Source organism: Arvicola amphibius, chromosome 14 (assembly GCF_903992535.2).
Source record: "Arvicola amphibius chromosome 14, mArvAmp1.2, whole genome shotgun sequence".
Classification (NCBI taxonomy): domain Eukaryota; kingdom Metazoa; phylum Chordata; class Mammalia; order Rodentia; family Cricetidae; genus Arvicola; species Arvicola amphibius.
The window spans coordinates 54,285,777-54,303,382 of NC_052060.1; the positions used below are offsets into that span (position 1 = coordinate 54,285,777).

General features: G+C 41.0%; 1 protein-coding gene across 13 annotated transcripts in view; it reads right to left on the reverse strand.

Annotated features, from left to right (window-relative positions):
- The window catches only part of Adgrl2 (adhesion G protein-coupled receptor L2), a 259,124-nt gene that overhangs the window by 143,842 nt on the left and 97,676 nt on the right, over positions 1-17,606 (reverse strand). The window lies entirely within an intron of this gene.

A 17,606-nucleotide genomic window follows, 5' to 3' on the forward strand; every position in this document is an offset into this window, starting at 1 on the left:
AACACATGAGCCTTTGTTGATCATAGTAACAACAACATAATTTAATATTTTCCCCAGTTGTCGTGCAAGATGGATTACAGATCTGAGGAGTTAATTTTTGTAAACAAAGGTAAACAGTTGCTAACACATGGGTGTATGTTCATATACAGCACAGGCATTCAAAACACAATCCTCAGCCATTATTTCCCTGCCAATCACTCATAGAATGAGTGGTTAGTTATTGTCTCAATGCTACTTCCTCATAATGCTTTAGGATTCCTCTCAATTCTTGGAGTAAGGTGTACCTTAAGATCAAAGTCATATCACTGAGTCTACTGGACCCAAAGAAACACCCAAAGATCCTGAGCACTGTATCTTCAAGGGATTTGGGGGTTTCTTTTCTTTTCTTTTTGAAGAAGCATCTAAGTCTAGATTATTCTGAAATTCATGATCTTCCTGCCCCAGCCTGAGCACTGGCATTAAAGGTGTGTGTCACTAGACTGGATCGCATCACTGATACGGGGATGATCCTAATTTTGATGATCCCGTATGGGCCCATCTTCCCAAACTGGAGAGACTACAAAAGAATGATGAGTGTGGCTTCAAAGTATCCTCAGCTCCTAGGACCACATGCAAACAGTTTATTTGAAGTCTTCCAGACAGCTGGATTACCTCTTTGTAGGGTGTTATAAGAAGTTATAGAGTCTTATAACATGAGATAAAAACAGTTTCCAAATATACCTGTACTTCCTAGTACAGCCTCCCATGATAAAGAAACCACTATTCCTTTAAAGTCCCTTCAGAAGCTGCACCTGTGGAATTGCTGTAGCGTTTGTTTGCTGCTGGGCAAGGGGCAGGACTGGGGATCGAATCCAGGCTGTGTTAAGCGAGCACTCCACCACTGAGCTACCAACCCATACCTTGACTGCAGAGTTCTATAATGTGGGGACATGAAGGCATTTCTACCCTTTGCCTTTCTCAGGCTGTGTACACGACTCAAGACAAACTCTTAGTGGTTTGCATCCGTTCACTAAAACATGAAAAGGAACAGCAAACCAAAAATGCCCCTGCTAAATCTAGTATTCTGTTGCATCATCTGAATTACTCATCTGTGTTAGGACCTCCAGGTACCACATTCTACTAAGCAATCCCTCTATTCCGTCAGATGTCACCATGATATAGCTTCCATGGAAAAGCGGTCAGATTCTAAATGGTCTGAAACATAACATTCATCAAACTACAAAGGGATTATCACAGCTGTCAGCAACAAATACACCAAAAACGATGTAAGAAACAAATAACTCTGAATCTTCTCTCTAGCATTTGCATATAGAAATCCACAAAAGTCTCAGATGAAATGCTATCAAGACATTTCTATTATGAGAAATTGGTTTTATCATGCCTACCAGTTAAGAGATAAAAGTATGTCTGTATACATATTTTAGCTCTGTGAAGAAACTGGAGAGATTTTAGGCACGGTCACAAAGAAGGGAGCAGTGGGGATTGTGTAGCTCTAAGAACACCCCATAGAAGCTTCTCAATCAAAAGAAATAAAAGCAAAAGCAAGGGATAGCATGTTTCTTCCTCCTCTGAATGCAAACAACACAGGAAGTAGGAAGGCATCCAAATTTAATCTGATGGAGACAGGACACACCTCCATATGCAGAACTAGCCAGCTTGCTGATAATCCTTCCCAGCGTTAGTCAAAAGACAACCTGAAATAAACCTGTAGTTCACAATCCCATGACAAAGTTCCTGTCTCCACACTGAAAAATATTCTACATTAGGCAGATGAAAAACCCAGTGCCCTGACACAGCCAAGTGCTCGTCAGTGCGTACTTTCTCAATGCCTCAATCTCTTCAGTCACCTGATCAAGCAGTTGAGAATAATTTCAGTACGTGAATGATATGCATTCGTGGCTACAATTAAAACCTGCGCCAGTTTTTGGACGACTCCATGCTCCAGCATGGAGCTTTGCCTATCCAAGCTTTTCCTGCAGTAGGTCCTTTCCTTTCACTCAGCTCTGCACACAGGCAGCTTGCCCCCCGCGCCACTCTCACCCAGCTCCAGTTCCTTAGAGCGATCCAAGATCCGTCTGTCTTTGGTCACCCGCTATTTGAAAGAGTCCTTGTTTGTGGGAAGAAAAGGAAGGAAGAAATCAAGGACTGATGTCTGCCTTGTAGGAGACAGCCAAGATAGGACAGCCTGTGTGTGAGAGAGGGAAAGGCAAGAGAAACCGCACAACCAAGACCTCTGTTGTGGTCTTTGGCCAGCACTACTACTTCAGAAACCGATTTTACACACTGAAATCCCATGTACTCTTAGGGCTGGAGAATGTGAAACAGGCTTTACAATGCACAGTCCACTTGACTAGGAGACTCACTGCAAATGTCTGCCTCTGGCAAATAGAAAATTCTGGAATGTATCAAGTCATGGCTTCTTTTATGCAAATAAAGATGAAGTTCATCTGCCTTTGCAGGAAGCAAAAAGAATATTGAATTTATTTTTCTCATTCTACAACCTACAACGAATCACTTTCACATCAAACAAAATTATTTCCAGAAGTTCGTACTCTGAGTGCAATTTCTGAAAACTAAGTCAGAAGATTTTACTGCTGTGATCCAAATTAAAAACAACCCTTCATTGAACAAATGTTAATGAAAACTGAAATACTTACAAACCACAATCAGCTAAGAATAGAAGGAATAAATAAATACGGTGAGAGGAATCCAAGGAGGCTTTGCTGCTAAAATGAGCTGGAGTCTAAGAAAACTCACACACATGCACGAGGCTACCAGACCAACCCTTCCCACCACCTGCAAGCACCAGCTCAAAACACCCCACAAAGACTGGCACCCTAGCATACACCTATAATCTCAACAATCTGGAGCCTGAGGCAGGGGCATCAAGGTTCAAGGCTCACCTGGGCTACAAGGGAAAAAAATGCTACAACTCAGAAAATGGAGGGGCAGATATTTCTCAGAAAGAAAAATAAAATTTAGGAAAAAGCAGAAATGGACTATGGAATATCCTTCCAACAAACAGAGATTACTTTGAATAATACCTCAGATTAACTATTTATTTGCATTTAGATTTTCAGAAAATCTTTCTCCAAACACATGAGAAAGGGGGAAGAATGGGCAGAGTGACCCTCTCTAACAGCATCTTAGTAAAACTGGAGACGTCACAGTACCCTTTAAACTAGCTCTAATTACGACCTTCAGCAAATCCAAGCCTCCGACGAACAACCTCCTATGCTTTTGTCTCATTCTCGAAATGAGAAGATTCCAACTATTTCACCCTAATCTTGCTTCTGTAAACCACAAGCCTTTGTCTACAAACCTCAGTCATACCGTCATTAGATCAGCACATCCTATTACTCAGTCATGTAAAAAGTCAATTAATGCAATCCCTTACTAGGAAGCCTTCCCCAGCTGGGGAGTGACTTCCAGGAATACGCCTCAGCGCTGCGCTCATCCCAATAGCCCTGGTCGTTTCAGACTCTGTGGTCTCTCAGACGGTAACCTGATTTCGTGTTTACTAGCTGCAATAAACAGCCCTGCGGCTTAAACTGTGAGTGAAATTACTTAAAAGGCAAACACCGATGACCAGTTAGTTCTTGGTCATGTTATTATGTTGCATGGGCAGGAAATCACATTTACCTTGATGATGTGACATTTATTCAGCAAGTACAGAAGATAGAAGATAGGAGGTAGAGCTGCTGAGAAGCATCATGGAGCAGAGAGAATTTAGCATCCACAATAATTAAAGGGAAAGAAAAGCTGAACTAAAATTTGCTAAAACAGATGAATGAATGTGGGTTTTCTACCAAAAGCAAGGTTACTACGGAGAATCATTTAAGCAGATTTCCACTTGTGGACACTGGATATTAGATACAAAGCCTTCAGACAGCAAGGAAGGAAAGAACCACCTAAGCCTGAGACCAGCCAAAGTCACCAGCCCCTAGATATTGCATACACACCCACTCACGCTGCAGAAAATGCAGCAGCCATGCTCTGGATAAGCCTAGAATGTTACACATTAATATAAGTCGACTCTAAAGGAAAACCAAGGATGGCTTCACACAATCAGTCTTTCTGATCTCATTTCCACTATAAAATTGTAATCGTCATCAGACGGGATTTCCCAGCTTTAAAAAAGGAAGAAAGGGGCAGCCTTTCCACGTTTTACTAACATAAGTGCGTAAGAGGAAGAAACCAGCCTCCCTCCCTTCCTCAACCCCAGTAAATTATAGAATTTGTATTAACTTAGCTAAAACAAGTGTTTTTGGTTCCAACCTTTCCAGGCACACTGGACTCAGCCCTCTGCTCAGACCAGAGACATCACCAACAGCTCTGGAAGTTTTCCGCCAATAGATGCCCTGAGAGAGCCTTCCAAATAAATCACTAATCAGAGCAGCCTTCTCAGCACCAGACACTTCTCTGGAGTTTGAGTGTCTTTTCTTCCCTTCCACAGCACTGCACGAGGGGGGGGGGGGTTGGAGCGGGGAGGCAGCAAGGCTGAGGACTTAGAGGCACATGGCCACCCAGTGGTCCCCACCCTCCCACTCCCTCCATCTAATCTTGCAGACACTGGTATCAAGATCCCAGCAGTGCTTCTTGAACACTTTATGCTAAGGTCCCCTGAAAAGTCACGATGGGTCTTACCCTTGACTGAAACCTCTTCGTTGTGAAGGAATAAATCCTCCTCTGGGGTTCAGAGGAGCAGAAAGAGTTGGGGAATTCTCTCACTTGCATCTGCTTTACACTATCATCTAGGAGTCTTGCTGAGCCTGCAAAAGAGGCTGGAGCTGTGGCCGTGAGGGCACAGTGGGGGCAGGCTGCCATCCTCCTCATTAAAACCCATCCAGTTGAAATGACAAAAACAAGTAGCTGCCATTTTTAAACCAGTATGGGGGACACCCTGTGACAGCACAGGAAATGTCCAACTTAAGTGCTGAACAAAAGGGGGGTACGGGGAGGTGCAGCCACAGAGCAGGCAAATGACTCCACTGTGTATATTGGAAAGTTGACACATTCCTCGAATTTATATTTGAAAAGAAAATGCTACCAATCTATTTTGTCCTTGTTATTAGAGAACATTTGGAGTACTGACAACACAGAAGGTGTAGAATTCTTGTTACTGGGCTTTTGGGCTGTTTGTTTGTTTGCTTTCACCATTCGGGTAAAGGAAAGTCTAGTCTGACTAAATGACTGATTGGCTGATTTATTTTAGATTTTTGAAACAGGGCTCATATAGGTCAGACTCACTATGTAGCTGAGGGTTTCCCTGAATTCTTTTTATCTTCCTCCCTCCACCTTCCAAAATCTGGGACTACAGGGGAATGCCACCATGACTTACCCAGAAAAACTAATTTAATTGACGTATTTATTTATAATTTATTTATCGACAGCATGCATGCCTGCATGTTCCCATGTATATGTGTCAATAGACCCACACACATGAACACAAGCTCTAGGTTGAAGCCTGGTATCTTCAACATCTATTTGCACATGATTTACTGGAGCAAGGTCCTTCACTGAATCTTTGAGCTTGTTGATTAGCTCACCTATTCTGGCTAGTCCAGATAGCCAGCCTGCTCCGGGATCTCCAGTCTCCACATCAAGGGTGCTGGAAATAAAGGCATCCACATCACATGTGGCCCACAGGCAGTTTGTTTTATTTGTTTGTTTGTTTTATTTTGGTTTGGTTTCTTTACCTGAAAACCCAAGTATGGATATCAAGACCAGAAGTAGGATTTGAAAAAGGCCCAATCCTTGCAAAAATGCAAGCTTGGAGCTACATGGCTCCTTCATTAAGTTCTCTGAGCTTACTCAGCTGATTCAATGGAGAAGCAAACATGTCCACTGAGGCTAAGGGGGAAGTTGAGGGCCCCTGACTACTATCCACAAATGCACTCATAAGCAGGTTCTTGCTTTGCAATAAGAGTAAAAGAAAAAAAAAAAATCTCGTCCAAAGAGAGATCACACTCTAGGTCAGAAACAAGTCATCTGAATACACAGCTATAAATGCCTAGCAAAATAAATTAATTAATAAATTAAGTTAAATAGACAAACTAAATAGTTTAAAGCAAGAAATATATAGGCTGCTCCAGGGCAGTACGGAAACAGCAGGCTGGGAAACACACCCACGGTCTAAAGTCACGACTGCAGCTAATGAAGTTGATCATACAAACCTACTCCGTGGGTCCTAATACAATTGACTTTAGAATGAAAAATGTAAACAAAGTCATTTTGTGATTATGAAAGTGTTGAAAAACCGGAAGAATAATGAGTTGATTTTAAAATGTTTACATGAGCAAAACTAACATCCCTCAGGTAATGATAACTATGTATTAACTTAATTTTTAGTATTTCCAGTTGGGCTACCTTAATTTTATCCATTTATATTGCTATTTAAAGCACTAACAATTACATGTTATAAATTAACAAATTATTCTAGACTGATAAGTCTCATGAATCAAACTACCTGAAAAGTAGCTAAGTCAGAAAAACAAACACAAATGTTAGCAATATACACACCTTAATTATCATAGAAGGAATCAATATTCAAATTCCCTTTTGGTCTGAGTATACAACCACTAAGTCAGGACCCAGGGCTGCTGTAGGTTACAACATCCAAGCACCCTGAGAGATTTCTTAAAGGTAATGAGTCATTCTGGAAAAAACACGCAAATTAGCAAGAGCCCCGCATGAAGAATGGTCACTCTTGTGGGCTAATTCTAGCACTCAGGAGGCTGACGCACATCTACAACAAATTCAAAGCCAGCTTGGGCTACACAGTCTCAAACAACAAATAAAAAGCCCAAGAACAAAGGAACCAAAAAATACAGCATAAAGCTGAAGAAAAAATTGACATACAGCACCTCAGGTCTGCAATAAGCCAGAGTATACAACACAATTTCCTCAAATGCTGCCATTTTATGCAGTATTATGTAAAGTCTGTACTTCCTTAAATTGAAGTGGGTTGTATTAACAATCTATCTGATTCTCGCTGGCTAATGAGTTATGCTTAGGCCTCTTTGGCCTTGAATTATGAAATCAATTTTTTTATCTTACTTATTTCACATACTAATACAAGTTAGTCTTGTTTTAGGTTCTAAAGAAATTGTTTGGAAAGACAAAGATATGATAAAGAAGTTAAAACTCTAAGGAGACTCAAAACAGGCTAGAAAATGTCAAATAAAGAATATACAGAACAATTATTTAAATTATCAAAACTTAATAGTAACAAATTTATTTCAGACCAAAATATGAAGAAAGAAACGAGTTTCTGCATGCCTGTCTTCTCGAGATGTGTACTTAGACCAGCTGATACCAGCTTAGTGAGTTGTTTGAGGCCGAGATCAAGCACACACTTAACCGGCCTCCTGAGAGCTGGGAACCTTCACAAGCATCTGGGTCTCAAGTTCAGCAACTGTACAGGCATGAAGGAATGTCCAAAAACCTACAATTTTACTTTTTTTTTTCTTTTCCCACTTACAGACTTTGGTGCTGAGGTTCCTGTAAGTAACACCAAGGAAATCATTCAAGGGATTCCGCAGTGTGGCTAAACTGCTGCTGTACAGCATCGTGCTGGGCTGGCAGCTACACCATCGTGCCGGACGACATTTACGCCACTCCCATATTCTACACTCCACCTCTCTAGAAAACTGGATCACCAAAAATTGCCATGTCAGAAGAAACTTTAAGAAAGAGCAGGCTCTGGGGTGAAGACCGCTTAAGTCATCAAGTCCCCCGGCCATGTGTGTCTATGTATATCTACAAAGAAAACTCGAAATACCTGTTTCTTCTGAAATTGTAGAGAAAAGAAAATATATCAACTATTTCTAGATAACTAATCCTACTAGCTGTGTTAAAAAAAAAAAATATTCCATCTGAGTCCAAATGAATGAACAGAACACAATGTCATCTTCCCAAGATCAGGGTTAGTTTTAAGGAACAGCGAACCTTAAAACAGCCTTGGCTAAGGAGTGAGAACCTATCTTAGAAGTTTAAGACAATGTCAGAGAGGAACTTGTCATCTTCAGAAATAAATACTGACTGTGTCACTTTGAACAGTTAACAGTTGTTAAATAATAAACTATCAAAATTTTTGTTGAAAATTCAAGACATTAAACTCTATAGTCTAGCGCTGCCCCACTCAGAGTTGGAGGAGGTCTGAGATTTTTCAGAAAAGTGATATTCAAAGCAAAAAAGTGTAATTTCACAGTCCCTAGTAAAATTCCAAACAACACAAAGGAAAGAATAAAACAGTGCTGTTTTCACAAAAAGCAAAGGAAGGTTATAAAAAACATAATGTTAAAGTAACTTTACAAGACGTCCTCATCTGGTAATTTAATTAATTTGTGTGTGTGTCTGCATGTGCGTATGTGTATGTAGAAATGATTTCTTAAACATTTAATTTAAAGAACTTAGAAGAGGGGAAATCGCTTATTGTTACTTCAATACATACAGGAAAGGAGAGAAAGAGTGTGCGTGACTGAGACCTGCAATCCCAACACTTGAGATGCTGGAACAAGGCCAGCCTGGGCTACAGAGTGAAAACTTTCCATGGGACTGGGGGAATATAATGTCCCCTCTTATCATCTCAGCAAGAGACCACACATACAAGGCCAGCCTGGACCACGCAGTCACCAGAAACCAAAACGCTGGCATGAAAGGTAAGCACCCACCATTGCCAGTGATTCTTTAGCTCTGCTGAGCTTACATTATGAATTGTTTCATATATTTGGAAAAAGTAAAAACACCGCGTTACGCGCACAGACTCCATGGGCATCAGAGCAGGGGCCAGGTAACATTGTCTATGAAGGACCAGCGAGTTAACAGTTTGGAAGTCAACAGTCTCTGTCACCAACACACGACTAAGCCACTGCGTGGAAACGGATAAATGAGTAAGCACAGCTAGGTAGCAGAGCTTCCTACCTAAGGCAGGCTGGCCATGGCTGACCCACTCTGCTTTAGATGCACAGCCAGAGTAGAATGATTGAAGGCAGCTGAGTCCCGGGATGATCACGTGACTATCGGTGTCCACCTGCATTACCAACGCCCTCAGCCGTCTGCTGTTGTTAGAAAATTAACCTGAACAGTCAGGTAAAGGTAAATGAACCATGCTGATGAGAAAACAAAACAAAGCACCATGACACCGACAGGGACAGACAGAAGTGTCTATCTGCACACGAGCAGATCTGTAAGTATACTCACAGTGTCGGGGAGGCTCAACAGAGAACAAAGGACAGGACTCCCGCAGCTTAGTCCACTACTTTGTTTGGCATGGGAAAATGCCATCAGAAGAGTAACAGGAGCCTGACGAGGGGAGGTTTGGAGAAGACCCCAGGTACTCCACCCGAAGTGTGACGGAAATGGCTGTGGGGAAATGTGGCTTCCGTCACATAGAGCCTTGGCGCTGCTGGCCCTCGTGAGAGACACAAGATCTACCCCAGTGACATCTAGTTTTGCTAGGCCGGAGATTGATGACTTTCTTTGAGAATGCAAAAAAAAAAAAAAAAATTCTACAAGGCTGAATCATTTACCTTACTCCAAACAACTATGAAGTCATAACTACTATAAACACTGTTAGTTGTAAAGAATTAGTCTCGAAGTTCTTTATTCCTATATTCACAGCCAGCCCTTGTTTTTCATAGCCAATGTGACTTTCTGCATATGTGATGCCCATTAAAACAAACTAACACACAGCTCATAAATGTAACATCTTAAACAACAACAGATATCACAGTAAAGAAAAAGACTAAACTTTTCTACCAATATTATACACATGAAACAAAGAGGAGAGACGGTTACAAATTTTTAATAAGAACATTGTATTATGGTACTAGTCATCTAGGTGTTTTACTGGAAGTAAAGTGGATTACTGTAAATGAAATTTTAAAACGTCTTTTCCACTTTACAGATAACACAAAATGACTTTTTTTCATGTCTCTGGCGATAAGGATAAATTCGCCACGTTTAAATGGTGCCTTCACTCTTCCCACCCAGGCTCATGAATTAATAATTCAGTGCCATTAATACAAGAAGATAAATGATAAAAAGGTTAAGGCGCATGGGCCAACCATACACACACACACTTCTTTTAGCACAGTTAATACGTCCCTACCAATTATAGCTCAAACTTTTAACCAGTTTCCAATAGCGTTTTTACAATCTAAGTAGCAGCTTATACACACACAATTTCACAGGATACATTCCTAATAAATCTCCTGCTGGCCCCAAACAATCATTCTAGGGGATTAAAGCACAACAACTGTTAGCATTAACAATGCTGTGCACACTGTGGAGTCAAGAAGCCCCCCTTGCTGCTGTCAGTCTCTGGAAAACCTCCTAGACCAACAAACTGATTAAGAATGAACTGGACCTGTACCTTTTGGTTGCTAACTTACTCTAACAAAGGAATAAATTCTCAGGGAATAGTAAAGAAGAGAAACACCATATTTACAATGAAATTCCAGACTTTGTTTGAACTTAGCTTTCTACATGTAAACAGATAAACAAATATTACTGATTGTCAGCTCAACCTTAATTTTTAAAGCCAAAATCCTTCCGAAGCATTGCTTGAATTTGGGAAAGATACAACTGTGTGTTGTAGTCATGGAATTTTGGGGTGGGTTTTTCTAATTTTTAGACCAAATTCACATAGTACTGTCTCAATGTGATTTAATTTTGTTTGTTTTTTATTTGATTACTTTTAGGAATAGGGAATTGGCTAGAGTCTTCAAGGAAGGAAGAGGATATATTGGGAAGGACAAATTGAAAAATTAAAAATGAATGAAAATACATTAGTAAAACATCTGAACCAATCTAACTTCAAAAATACTTAATCTAGTACTCTACTTGGCCAAATTTATTCCCTCAATAATTGTGAATGTGCCTGTCACAGTGACGTTACACCAAACTTTTTATTCCTCTAAGATCTCTCTTCCTTTCTACCTAAATATATTCTGTCCACACCTGATACCATTATGCCAAGGCAGTCAATCAGGCGATCAGGAACAAAACCCTCTCCCTCTTCAGCCTCCTGCCACCATTCTGAGTCGTTCATCTTATGTCAACTCTTCAACTGAACTCCTTGAACTAGTTATCTAAGCTCGTGATGAAAACTGTCCATCATTATCTTCCTTCAGTCTAAGGCCCCTGACAGCAATGTAAGCCTCGTGGGGGAGGTCTGTGACCCCAGTATCTTGGGAGGCTGAGGCATGAGGGTAGCAAGCTCAGCACCATTCTGGGTTACAGAGGAAGTTCCCAATGCACCTGCACAATTTAAAGAACCTGTCAAGAGAAATTGAACTCAGGGCTGGAGCTTCTGCTTACCATGGGTGAGGTCTAAGGTTCAATCACCAGCACCTCCATACCATAAAGATTCCTGAACATACAGTTTGTGAGGGGCTAAGGTGGGTACCATAGCAACACAAGGATGCCACGATAGAGAAGGAAACGGGCCGACACAGGAGTTATTCTACCATCCGTGTGGAGTGAAGATAAGCCCTCTTGGTGAAGCATGACTTCCATTCTTGGCTGTAATGTTCACATGATGAGTAGTGAGCACGCGTGTAATTAACACAGCACATGGACGACAAACTAACCAACTGTGGGGGAAAATGTTTTGAGTTCATTTCTCTCTCATCTCACATCTATACGTGAAAATGCTCAGTCTTTCTATGCTTCCCAGTTTGTAAAAATCTAGGAGTACCAGGCTTGCTTGCCATGTATGTCTGGACCACATTTGACACGCTTACGCTCTTATTTCTGACTGCAAGTCCCCTGCCACTTGTTCTTTGCCTAGAAAATCTCTCTGGCCCACCCCCAACACGTGCAGGTTTATCATCTGACTTTCTCTAACTGAACCCTGGGTGAAACCTCCAACACACACCAGGGAACAAGACTCTTTGTAACCATGGTACAATGCACTCACCACTATCAAGAAGTACCTGAAAAATCATTTTCAGAAGATCATGAGCTAATTGAAAATAGACATGGTAACTTTCCCATCTAGCCCTTCACAAAGTGCCAGATACAGTTGAGAACGCAACAAGCAAAAGCCCAGGGAACATTCTGATGCCAAGAAGAGCAGAAGAAGGGAGAAAGAAACTGCAGTATGGCATGTCATTAATCAGAGGCTGAATTAAGGAAGTCAGTGGGATTCAGGCACTGAAGGGTACAAAAAGACAAAGTTCATTCTAAACGAGAAACAAATTTACAGCAAGATTTCAAAAACGGGATTTTTTTTCTCCTGGGAAGGGCTATTTTTCAATTAAATACTGAGGAATATGCATTAATAAAACAAAAATGAGTCTTTTGTCAGAAAGATGACTTACTGGTATAATATAAATTATCTTATCATTTTCAGCATCTGTAAGAGTCAAAAAAAAAAAAAACCCTCCAGTGAAAAATTTAAAACCACTGGGTCTCAAAGCAGAGAGGCACAGTTGTGATTGAGACAAAGCCTGCAGCTCCAATCCAAATCAGCAAAACAGTCCCTGAGAAAATTAGTTAGAACAGTAATAGTATCTACAGAGACACACACATACAAACACGCACACATGCACAGACAACATGCATACAAAAATGTACATGCATGCATGCATACACAAATCCCTCATAATTTAAAACAATTTAGAACTGAAGTATGTGGAATTATACGATGCTGCTAATACTGAATCTTCTAAATTTGCGTTTAGATAAAAACTGAAAATTATATAAGGAACAGGTTAGACATCTGTGTTGCAAAATACACCTAAAAAAAAATCTTGGTGATTTTTTTTTCTATTGCAAATGTTTTATAGTAAGTTTCCATTTCACACATTTAATATTTAGGAAAAATAACTGCTTCTATCAATAAAGTAACCCCTTAACACTAAAATATTATTGAACAGAGGTAATATATATGTTTAAGACAAAAAAAAACATTTTATCTCCATTCTAAATAAAAATGTGAACTTGGAATGTGGGTCATGGCACGGTGCTTGCCCAGCATGAACAAGGCCCCAGAGTCCATTCAAACCCAGATTGAAGAATGAAAAAAAAAATTTAAACGTTCACATTTTTCTCACAAATGCTAGAACAATCAGTTACCCAGTTCAATAACAACTCTTGGGTCACCTCACTTCTGTATGACTGAGAGATGAACTCAGTGTTAGGCTGTAACCCCAGGAACCCAACAGGCATCCTGTCTCTAATGCACAGATGCGGGCACACTGCTTTTCAGTCCGTGATTTACAGGGACTGCTGTAAAAGCATGGCTACTTTGAAATCGTACTAGCATCTGCAAACTAATTATCCATAACACATAAATTCAACATTGACAATAAGCCTAAGCAACTCATTTATAAAGAGACACACAGGTATTAAATATGAATTTTAACAGGTTTTAATAATTAGACTTTGTGAATGGTGTGATACGTACATCTGTCCAAATTTGGTTAAGAAGCGTTTCTCATGAAACGCTCCTCAAACTAAACACAAGGAATTTATTCTGGCATTTCACTAAATTAAAATCCTGAAATCCTACAGCCTTATGTACAAATTTAGATTTTATTAATGCTTTAAATCAAACCATATTATTATTCAGCTTCATCTAATGCAATTTACAGTAGACTTCTGCTGGGAAAGCAAGAACACAATGAGACGCTAATCAGATTTTAATATAAGGCATTTTGGAAGGCAGGGAACCACCCTCCTGCCCCACCTCCAAAAAAACCTATCATTTCACAATTAAAAGATAAAGATAATCCACTGGTGATGTACGATCACCCATTGAAGAAAAGCGCTGTGAACAACTGGCTCTTTGCATTCCTGAACATGTTCTAATGCCAAAAATGTGACCACCTGTGTTAGTATCTCGTGTAAAAATTAAATGCCTTTGTTTCACAGGCTGCTAGATGACTCAGTGGTAACAGTCCAAGCACAGACTTACTAAAATATTATGAAAACATTTCTTGAAATATTTTATGTTGCAAACTTTAAAAAAATCTCATTTTAAGAACTGTTGTTGGTTTTAGTTTCCACGACCCACTAAATACAATGACATTTGCACTTCATCACCAACAAGAATGCTCAGCTAACTCCCTTTACCTCATGCTGATCACCTTGAATCTTGTCCCCAGCGTGACTGATCCTGTCAGAGGGGAAGACAAGCAAGCCCACGTCGGAGACCCTCTGACAAGAATCCCCACTGGCTCCCTTTTTGAGACGTTAATAGGTGGGAGGATCCTAATACTGGGGACGATCTCGGGGCAGGTGTGCTGGGAGCAGGGATGCTGGAGCCGGGGCTGACGGAGAGGGAGAGTCTTACTCCATCAGGCAACACAGCACAAAGGGGAAGGGTGACAGCATTACCTCTGTACTTACAAGAAAGGGTGACCACAGTGGTCAGGCATTTTCAGGTAGAGGGAGACACCAATGCCTACTGTTCTCAGTACTGGACCTTAATTTTGACATGGTAATTACTGATTTATCATCTAAGCTTCTAAAACTTGAAAATTCTATAATAAAAAGGGCGGCAGGCAGGGAGAAGGAAGAAAGGAAAGGAGGGCAGAAGGAAGGGAGAGGGAGAAAGAGACAGACAGTGAAGGAGACAGAGACAAAGAGAGATTCGCACGGAGAGACTATAAATGGGGAAGGACTTAGCCTTGATCAGGAATGAAGAAAGAAAAGGGGAATTTGGCTAAAACAAAAATGGAAGATGAAAATGGTTGCTAAAAGACATCAGCCACCTGAGTACTGGAACCACCATTCACCAGCTATCAGTGGCAGCTATGGGGAGCACTCACTGCGGGCAATCTGAATTGGAAACTCCGCCTTAACAGACTGCATCACCAATCGCCCTGCTCCACTATCTAGAAGCAAGACAGCTTTGAGATGAGTCCGGAACACCCAAGATGGCATGCCTATTCTAGTTACCACTGCTTTATCCGTCAGAATCCCGAGCTGGTTAAGTTGTAAACTTGATTATCATCACGAGACTCAAGGTACTCACTCCAAGAACGCGGAAGGAGTTGGAGAAAGAGGATATGGCAAAGGTTCCTGCCCTCCTCTAGAAACAAAACTCCACGGCTGGGGTATTGCTCAGTGGTACAGCGTTAGCCTAGCAAGGGTGAAGCCTGCTGTAGATCCCAAGCACTTCCTACCAAAAGGAGAGCGTGAGAGTCCACTGTAACTGAGGCCACCGTGAGTCCACCCGTCACTGATGGCTGCAGACAGGCTGTTCTTTAATGAACATACTAGAATGCACCACCAATCAAACCTAACACCACTAATATCTAGGACTGGGGTTGACTTCTCTATTTCTGCCGTTTTTGAGACAAGTTGTATAATACCATCCAGGCTGTCCTGAAACTTATGGTAATTCTCCTGCCTCTTCCTACTGAGGTGCTGAGAATACAGGCATAAATCACCACACAAGCTTTGAAATTCTACTAAGTATTTTTTCACCCCGATAGGGAATAAAAGTTAGTAGGGACATTTTCTATTTTTTTTTATTTTTATAGTTAATTAATTGCATTTGAGTCAATAAATATATAATATTAGGAATTTATGATAATAAATGAGAAAGATTAACTCAGTAAAGACAAGCTGCAATGAATAAAAAAAAATTCAGGGGCAGAGAGATTTCTCAACTCCCTGTAAGAGGGCCGATTGGTAACTACAGGAACCTGTGACTACTGACTACTGAGCAGGTTGTTTACGGCTGCGGTTGTTTACAGAGCTGTTCTAACAGGAGGAAGACCAGAACAATGACAAATATCTCAATGTATCTATACAGGAAAAGTACATATTTCACTTGAAATAGAGCATAATAGCTGGCTATTGAGACTCATAAATTAATGAATTGATGGAAACTCTAAGCCTTGTAGCCTGAAAACTACAATGACTCATTTTATACAAACAACTGAAAAACACACTACTTACGCACAAAGCAGTTCACCCCAAAAACACTTGTAGGGATAGATATAAAGGATGAGAAAAATCTATTTTTGAACAAATATCACATTAAAAATGCATATATTGCGATTAGAGATACAGCTCAAGAGTAAAGCGCTTGCCTAGCATGCACAAAATCCTATATTCCAGCCTCAAGCATCACAGTTAGTAAGTACCAGGGCATGTGGGCTTGAACCAGACTGCGGCCGTGAGCACTCTGTGATGTTCCTCTAAGTATTATAAGAAACAAGAAAAGGCCTGTCCCTTGTGAGGGGGGTGTGGCTAAAACCTTGGTCCTAGACTGTGATTCCTCCTCGCTCCTCCCTTACTTACAGGATTACACTCAACCATTACAACATCTGTCTGTCATCACTACCTCTCACCAGGGCTGTCATCTACAGCTTTTAATTAGGTTTCCATCTTTTCCAATATCCCGCCACTCGGTTTCATGGCTACACAATGTGCGGTAACTAGCAATTCCATGTAATACTCTCGCAACTGAAAATATAAACAATTATGCTCTGCACCATCTTAACAGAGCAAACTCCACACCACACACACACACACACACACACACACACACCCCAAACTAACAGTTCCTCCTTCCACTTTCTGTGTACCTCGAAGGCCCCAAATCTTGCAATCCTCTTTCACAGACCTGACATTTATGTCCCTTTCCATTTTGCACGCACGCCCTGCATTTGGTCACGTGCTCAGTGTGCAAAGCTCCAGTTCCTTGTGCAAAGCTCACATGACAGTGCCTTTTTCCAGGAAGGGCCTTAATAAACGCCCATGAGTCTAAAACAAACAAAACTGAAGCTGCAGACTAAAAGTAAAGTAGATAAAATGTGCTTGCCAGGGGGCTTGTTCTTGGGAAGGTTAAAACCCAATATTTTAAAAGACAGACTGGAAGATTGGTGCAAGCAAATGCATATTTTTGGTCTGGTAATTTGGGCCAACATGGTACCAGAAATTCTGTCAAATTTTTGAACCCACATGTGTGGCCACAATAACCTCTGTGGTATTACAAGGAACCAAAAATAACATCCTGAAGGTGAAATCCAAATACTGCGGATTATTAAAGTAAACCTCAGCCCTTGCCTGCCACTCACACAGGAACACCTCCAAAGATAGTTGCTCTGAGCTAGAAGAGTGTAACTTACTTTTACAAATTATACCCGTGCAGGAACGAGATGGCTCTAAAGATACATAAAGTATACACTGTATTTTAAGAAGCCTCTGACCAGGCATGGTGGCTCACACCTTTAATCCCAGCACTCAGGAGGCAGAGACAGGAGGAACTGTGTGAGATTGAGGTCAGCCTGGTCTACAGAGCGAGTTCCAGGATAGGACAGCACAAAGAAACCCTGGGGGGGGGGCAGGGGGAGGGACAGCCTCTGAAGATATGGCTTACAACATCGAAATTTCCTAGTTGTGCACACATTAATACAGTTTCTTGAAACTGGGAGAGAAAAGCCATCAAAACATGGCAATAGCTGAATCATTGCAGATTGGTGATGTCTTGCAGCCTGAGGACGCTAAACTGTATGAGACAGAGCGGGGCTGACAGGGCTGCCGAGATTCAGGATTTATTCCTTCAAATACACTTTATGACCATCATAGAACTCTCTCGTGTCTGCATAGTATTGTGACCATCGTAGAACCCTACTATA